Below are 8180 nucleotides of genomic sequence, written 5' to 3' on the forward strand. Positions count from 1 at the left end.
CGGCCCCCGCCCCGGGGGAAGAAGGGGATATGGTTCTGACTGCCTCCTCTCGCCTAACAGTTCGCTTCCCTGATGCCACAGTCACGGGGATGAGGGACCAGTTCAGGAATGGCAGAGCGGACCCTGGAGGCGGCCCAAAACGCCTCCCTCCGCCGCCACCGCCCCCTCCGCCCCCTCCATGACAGTCTGGGTGTGTTTACAGACGCCCTGGAGAGCTGCCGGGACACTTGGGTGGGCGGGAGAGTGGCACGCGGAATGGCCCCTCCGGCCGCCGTAGCCCCGCGGTGTTCTGGGAATTGTAGTTTCCCTTACCTCAGTCTGTACGCGGCAGACCAGGAAGGAAACTACAATGTCCACAGGGCCTCCGCCAAGCGTCTGTTTTCCTCCGGCTGCGAGCGCTGCGGGGGCGGGGCCAGGCGGGAGGCCCTAAGTGCGTTTCCCACAGTCGCTCCCGGAGAGGTTTGGGCCTGGGGATCCCAGCGGCTTGGGCGCCTGGAGGAAGGACCCTGGGGCCCCGTGGAGGCAGCCCTGAGGTGGGGACCCCGAGGATCCCCGGAAGGTTTCTTATTGAAAAGGCGCAGCTGCTTCGGGAAACAGTTTGGCGGTTCCTTCCGATATTAGACAGTTACCATATGGCCGGCAATTCCCCGAGGAATGGGAACACACGTCCACATGAAACCTTGCACACGACTGTTCTGTCCCAGAAACTTTATTCATAATAGTCAGGAAGTGGAAGCAAACCAAGTGTCCTCCAGTGGATGAATGACTAGGCCAATGGTAGTGCGTTGTTAGGAATATTACCCGGCCGTAAGGAGGAATGAAGTACTGATACACGCTACACTGTGGATAAGCCTGGAAAACATGCAAAATGAAAGAAGCCAGACAAAAAAGCCACATATTGTAGATTCCATTTATAAAGAAATGTCCAGAATAGGTAAGTTTAAAGACACAGAAAGTTGAGTGGTTGGCGGGGGCAAGTGTTGGGGAACAACGGGGAGGGCGGGGAGCCGGGACGGGGGAGTGATCGTTAATGGGCCCTGGGTTTCTTTTTGAGCTGATGAAATGTCCTCAGATTGATCTGGTGATGGCTGCACAGCCCTGTGAATATATTAAAACCCACTTATTTTAAATGAGTACATTTGATGGTATGTGAATTATATCTCAATAAAGCCATTGAAAAAAATGAGTGTCATTGTGCCCTCCTGGTTTAATAAAGTCCGTGAGCTCGTTGTTGTGTTAGCCCATATCAGGCCACTGAGGACTGGACAGAGGTTGTGTGTTCGTTCATGTCATCCCGGAGAGCCCTTTGATCCCTTTCACACGCTTCCAAAATTCAATGGAGGTGACAGAGTTCCCAGATTCAGCAGTGAGTATACAGGACATTCACTTACAGTTGGATTTTCAGATAAATACCTTTTGTAGTATAAGTATGTCCCATGCAATATTTGAGGCACGTTCTTACTAAAAAAAGAAAGTGTTTGTTCTTTGTGTGAAAATGAAAATTAACTGGGTGCCTTCTGTTTTATTTGGCAACTCCAAATTGAGTAAGAGCACTGACAGGCAAGTTGAGTCATCTCTGTGATCTATGCAGTCCTTCACAGGCTCTGTGAAGAAGCTAACCTCTTCCAAGTAAATGCAGCCAAGGCCAGTCCTGAGGTGGGGAGTGGGTCTGGCATGCTAGGGCAGTGACAGTGGGGCCCAGACCTGGCGCTCTGAGAGTTGCGCAGCTACATCCTCTCTGAGGATCAAGGGGGCCAAAGTCAGTGTTAGTGCAGGCTCTCTGCCTCTTCCTCACCTAAAACCCCTTTTGTTCAACACCTCCAAGAGCCCCGTTCCACCTCCTCGCCTCCTCATTCTGTGCCCAGCCTGCCCTCCGTTTGCATCCTCCGTATGCCTTCGCTGCCCGTAAGCCCTATTCTTCAAGGTGGAACTGTCTCTCTCCTGGGTTAGTTCTCTGCCACTCTTCCTTCCTGTGACAAAAATGCACCCACATGGATGGAATTGGAGAGCATTCTGCTCAGTGAAGTAAGGCAGTCAGAGAAAGACAAGTACTCATACGTGGAACCTAATGAACAAAATAAACTAACAAGTAAAATAGAAACAGACTCATAGATAGCGAACAGACTGACTGTTGTTGGGGGGATGGTGGTGAAAAAAGGTGAAGGGATTAAGCCAAAACAAAACAAAACATACACACACACAAAACCCTCAATAGACACAGTATGGTGATTAACAGAAGCAAAGGGGGTTGAGGCGAGGTAGAAGAGGGCACTGGGGGGATAAATGGTGATGGAAGGAGACTGGACTTGGTGTGGTGAACACACAATACAATATACAGATGATGTATTATAGAATTGTACACCTGAAACCTATGTCATTTTAATAACCAATGTCACCCCAAGAAATTCAATAAAAAAGAAAAATGCATCCAGCCCTTTGTAATGGAACTTAACCACCCATGCTTGGCTGGGTGTGAGCAGCTTACAGACCCAATTGCCAGCCCCTCGGGAAGGAGGTCTAAGATTGTTTGAACCACATAGTGGGAATCTAAAAACTTGCAGGGGCAGCATGTATACCAGCATCAGGAGAGTGGTTTTCTCTAGGGAGGGAGGGGGGCTGAGATTCAAAGGGTCCTGGGTGGTTGACTATATATTTAACTTTTAAAGAGATGAAGCAAATATGTTAAATCTGTTGGTTGGGATGTATGTTGTGTATCCTCTTTGTATTTCTGTACATATGAAATATTACACAATTAAAATAGGAATTAAATTTAAAAAAACTATAAACACTTTAGAAAGCGTGGAAATACTTTATTTTAAAAAATTTTTAATTTATAAAAATAAACTTAATCACATCATAAAAGAAGACACTGTAAGTGGAAGAAAATCTTAAGAAAAAGTATTGTGTAGTCATATGTTCAACATTTGCAGAGAAATACCCAGAATTAGTAACAAATTGATGAGGAAGAACAAGAGTGAATATTAACTTCTATAAGTATAAACCCTCAAGAACTGTATAATCCAGGAAGGAGAAATTCACACACACAGGAGACTATGAATAATCACTAAACAAGACTCCTGGTGAAAAATAATACAGATCAAGTTTAATATTCTATGTGTTAAGTGGGTAGGGAGAGCCAAGCATCACACTGATTGCTAGAAAAGGAAAAGTGGACACAGCAAATGTATGTTCTTTAAGGAGTGGGAAGAAGTTGAGAAGAAAAATATGCTCTCCAACTCCCAGGCATACTTTGTATTCATGGTTTTTAATCTTTTTTCCCTATATCGCCTTCTCAAAAAGAACCTCCAAGGCATGCAATCCCTTTTAAAAATGCATATTTTCTCCTCCCCCCATTTTTCCCTCCCCAGCATACACACAGACACATTTCATGCACTCTCAGAAATCCCACACAGAGGCACTGTTGGCCTATGATGCATCAGGCTTTGCCGCTGCTGTGGAGTTTCTTGTAGTGAATTCCTAAGCAGCATGGCACACACCCACGCCCACTAGGCCTGCATGCCTTCCGTGCCCTCATCCCTCTCTCTTCTGTTCTTCTTACCACTAGGCTAAAAGAGCACAGGTGTCTAAACAGAGCCAAGATGATCATGTTACTCCCTAGGCCACATGGGCCGCTTGGCACATGCCTCTGGGGAAACATCAGAGAAAAAGGAAGCTCATTAAAATAGCTTCTTGGGCTCCAGCTGGTTTTCCATTAAATTTGACACATGAGAGTCTATGAATTTAAAAATTATCTAGCCCTTTCCAAACTTTCATTGGAAATGAAAGTTGCTTGACTCAGTTCTGGCATGGAGATTTTTCCCCATCTCCAATTTAGAAATAGAAATAATTAAAAACAAAGCCTGCCAAGAAAGAAACAAAGGTAGCCATGAAATCTACCATGGTAACTTCTGACCCACCTTAACATACCGTATATTTGAGAAAGAAGGTATCCCAGAGCCATCCTAGAAGTGACCAGCTGTTACTTTCTGTCCCTGGCTTATCTTTTCAAAGAGTTTATCATCTATAGCTGAGTAATAAAACTTTAAAAAGCAGCATGGTTGTACAGTGAATTTGTGGATAGTTCAAATTTTGACACAGAAAATGAGAAAAGAGGAAAACTATTCATAGACAAAAACAAACCTCTGATTGAGGAGAGGTAGGGGGGTGGCATGAGATTAAGTGAGGAGGGTAAGGGAACAAAAATTAACCTTATAGAAACCACAAACAAGGGGAACAGTACAATATTCTACATTCAGGAATGCCATGGCTACGTTGATATGTAAATCTGGCACTCAGAACAACAGAGTATTATTGCTGCTGATATGGTAATCTTGAGAGGTACTGAGAAAAAGTGGGTGGGTCATGTGAAATTCATGAAATGCTTGAGGTGAGCTCACTGCTGAAGTATTAGTCACGTCTTGCTTCGTGTGTGGTTTTTCTCCAATGTATTGTATAGATAAGTATTCCTCTGTACTTTCTGTTCCCGAAGAGTTTAGTTTCTTTTCATGAGGCTTTAAAATATTTCATCTCAAAAGTTTGTTTCTGTTCTAAAGGCATTTTGCAGAATGCCTCCCCTCCTTTGGCCTACTCAGACAAATATGCCTACATTTGCATACAGCACAGTACCTATTTACTCGGCATTGGCTAGAAAGTTCAGAGGCACGAGCCTAAAGGAACATTTTCAGACTGAGCACATAATTCAACCTCCAGCTTGTCAGCAGGAGCAAAATAAATAATTCCAAGAAGGACTGAAACAGTCTGTTGAGAAGGAAGGAAAAGGAGACACAATCAGCATAAAAATAAGGAAGAGAAAATGAAGCTGAAGGAACCAAAACCTCCCATGTTCAGAGTTTGCCTTACCTCTTCCCCTTCACCAATATACTAAAACCTCCTTAAACTCAACAACGTTTCTTAATATTGTCCTAACTACCATCCCCACTTAAAATACTGCTGTTATTCCCAAGCCATATGTTTTACTTCACCCAGTAGAAAAGAATAAAGTGTGCCCTTATTTGAGGAAATAATAGAAAATTTATTTGTTCTATAAGCAACTGTTTAAAATTGAACTACCCTTTGTAAGAGATGGCTTACAAGCACCGCTATCAGTCATTTACACTTTAGTATGAATGTGCTCCCTCCCTCCCTTTCACTTGTTACCTAACAATTCATTTAATATGGGGTTTAGGTGTAGAAGAAGAAAATTCTATGACTTTAAAGGACAGGTGTTATAAAAAGGGAATAGATTTGGGAAGATAATGTTTGCTGTGGTGGGACTTTGAGCATTTAAAGAGAAGCAAGTCGACACTAGATACCTGTAGGGTTAGGGTCGGGGGAGGTAGGAGGGAGATGAAGAAACAAGTGACCAGGTACCTTCTTTCACAATTCTCCTGAGGATTTACTCAATAGAAACACATTAAACAAGCACATCTCATTCTACTGACTCAGACCTGAGGAAGTTTAACCTTACCATGGTACATGTCATAGAGTAAGGAAAAACAAACACCCTGCATTTATTATTCAAAAAACTTTTTATAAAAGCAGCTTTCTTGCCGAAACCGGTTTGGCTCAGTGGATAGAGTGTCGGCCTGCGGACTGAAAGGTCCCAGGTTCGATTCCGGCCAAGGGCATGTACCTGGGTTGTGGGCACATCCCCAGTAGGAGATATGCAGGAGGCAGCTGATCGATGTTTCTCTCTCATCGATGTTTCTAACTCTCTATCTCTCTCCCTTCCTCTCTGTAAAAAATTAATAAAATATATTTAAAAAAAAAAAGCAGCTTTCTTTCCTCTAAGTTCACTTTTGAGGTTGTTGTTTCCATGTAAGAGTTGGTAAACCAGAATTGTTTGCTGAATGAAAATCTGACAGGGCTCCTCTTCCAGAGCTTGCATTTTTAAGAAGCAGAAGCCTGGAATCCTAGGTTATCCAGGAGGACGTGTGGTTTTGCTACCCGTAGACTTCAGGAAAGCAGTAGGGGAACCATGTCTTCGATTGTGAATAATCTTAACTGCTTCAAATTTTGCTTCAATCTTCCCTATTTCTAAGGGGGAAAAAAACAACACACCCTAAAATTTACTATTGGGACCTTATCAGATGTACTTATGATCCTAAAGATATTTTCAAAAAACCACAAATAATATTTTTGAGAATTTAAGTGTTAATATTTCCTGCCTCTTGTTAGGTGCTGTCTATTGCTAGATGAAAATACCTTCAACTCTTTCTTTCTGGCATTACTTTTTAATATTACGGATACTCTGATTTTTCTATTTGGTAACACATATCTCCATTTATTTTTTTACTCATTTACATAGTTAGGTTAAGAATTCTTGCCCAGCCAGCATGGTTCAGTGGTTAAGTGCCGACCTATGAACAGGAGGTCATGGTTCAATTCCCAGTTAGGGCACATGCCCAGGTTTTGGGCTTGATCCCCAGTGGGGGGTGTGTAGGAGGCAGCTGATCAATGATTCTCTCTCATCATTGATGTTTCTATCTCTCTCTCCCCTTCCTCTCAGAAATCAATAATAAAAAAGAAAATTCTTTTAAAGCATATTTTCAAGGCCTTTGACTTTAAAGGCTTCCCACAACTACATAAGAAGACTTTTATTTCAGGATATATCTTTAAATCTTTTTGGTTAAGCATAGAATTGTTTCCAGAAACATTTAAGTCTGAAGGTGGTTAATGTCAGTCTTCTTTGGTTAATACCATGTTACCTGAATGGTACAGTACCTAATATTCTGTGTGATAAAATATAATATTAGTAGTAGTAATATGGCTTGACAGTTTCTAAAAAATGTTTGCATGAATATTAGCTCATAGGAATGAAGGTATTGCTACATGGAAGCTGACCAATTCTGCTAACAGTACAGGGTGGGACAAAAGTTGTTCATATGGAAAATAATACAATAATTAACAAATAATAATACAAGAATAAACTCTGTGTTTTGCATACTCACAGCTGTAAACCTATTTTTCCCTCACCCTGTGTTTCTGTTACCAACAAGCAGTCTCTGGTAGAACAGCATGGTTGTTCTAGCTAACATTATCGTTAAGTTAGATATGGAAACAGAAATAATTATTTCCATATCTGTCTCTGTAATTTATAAAGGTGTCCAAATCATCGCTTGCTATGTGAATTCTAAGTGTATCTCAAATGGGTTTTAAAGGACACCCCTTTATTCCTATTTTGTAAGCAAGCCTAGGTTGATTCTGCCTTCACTGTTTATGTTTTTTATAGGTTCACACCATGCTATTTCTCAGCCTTTCCCTTTTTAACAAGTCTTTCCCCACACCTGTGAAGTCCTGAGTGGCCTTTGCCGAGCAGTTTCTGACACTGATAGCTCTCTTTCCAGGGGCTGTCCCCGGAACTGCCTCAGGTACACCTCCCATTGTGTGTGGATGAAGAATCACACTTCTGCTTGTTTGTATTTTAATTGAAGTGAAACAATTATTCTGTTTCCATTTCTGTTCTGGACTTGGTGCTGCCGGCCATCTTCTGGGGCCTTCTACTAGAACTTACAGGGCATGTAACCACCGTGATCCATAGGAACTTGGTATAGGCATATACATATTTTCCACACAAGTACTAAGCTCTTTGTTCCTTTCATTTTTCTTCTTTAAATTCGATCAGCCACCTTGTTTTCCCCAAAGGATGGTATTATCAGAACTAACAGTTTATGCAACTAGCTAGTCTGTTACAGGACTCATTTTATAATGATTGTAGGAATGAGAAAGTCTTAAGAGTTTGTTGCTCCAGCGTCTCCCGACACTCCTGCTGCCCTCGGGATGATGAGATTCAAGACACAAAAGTAGCAACACCCTCCTTCCACTTTTATCAGGAGTACATATTTCCCATTGGACATTTTATAGACCGAGTTTACATTGAATCTCTGGCCTCTAGATATTTCTCTAAAGTAGAACAGAAAGTCATTTTAGCTTAAGTAATGCCGCCTTGCTCAGATAAGCTGCTTGAGTTGAGTTTGTGCCAATTCAAGATGGCCTCGTGCTGGCTGATGCACACGCAGTTAGGAATTGTGCAAGAAATGTGGGTCTTTTGCTGGAGTGTTCGGCACCTTGGTCATCAGCCTTGACCTGCTCCTCCACACTTCACCCTTTCCCTCTTCCCATGGGGTTCTTGTGTTGTGCCCTGTGGTTTTTGTTGTTTTGTGTTTTCAGACAGCAGTCCT

General features: G+C 42.4%; 1 protein-coding gene across 1 annotated transcript in view; it reads left to right on the top strand.

The window, feature by feature from the left end:
• Nucleotides 1-411: 411 nt before the first annotated feature.
• DUSP16 (dual specificity phosphatase 16) overlaps nucleotides 412-8180 on the top strand; it is a 117027-nt gene continuing 109258 nt past the window's right edge. The window contains exon 1 of the mRNA XM_014540203.1: nucleotides 412-934. The gene's annotated coding sequence lies outside the window, so the exon portion shown is untranslated. The remainder of the gene's footprint in view (nucleotides 935-8180) is intronic.

Source organism: Myotis brandtii, unplaced genomic scaffold (genome assembly GCF_000412655.1).
Source record: "Myotis brandtii unplaced genomic scaffold, ASM41265v1 scaffold237, whole genome shotgun sequence".
Classification (NCBI taxonomy): Eukaryota; Metazoa; Chordata; class Mammalia; order Chiroptera; family Vespertilionidae; genus Myotis; species Myotis brandtii.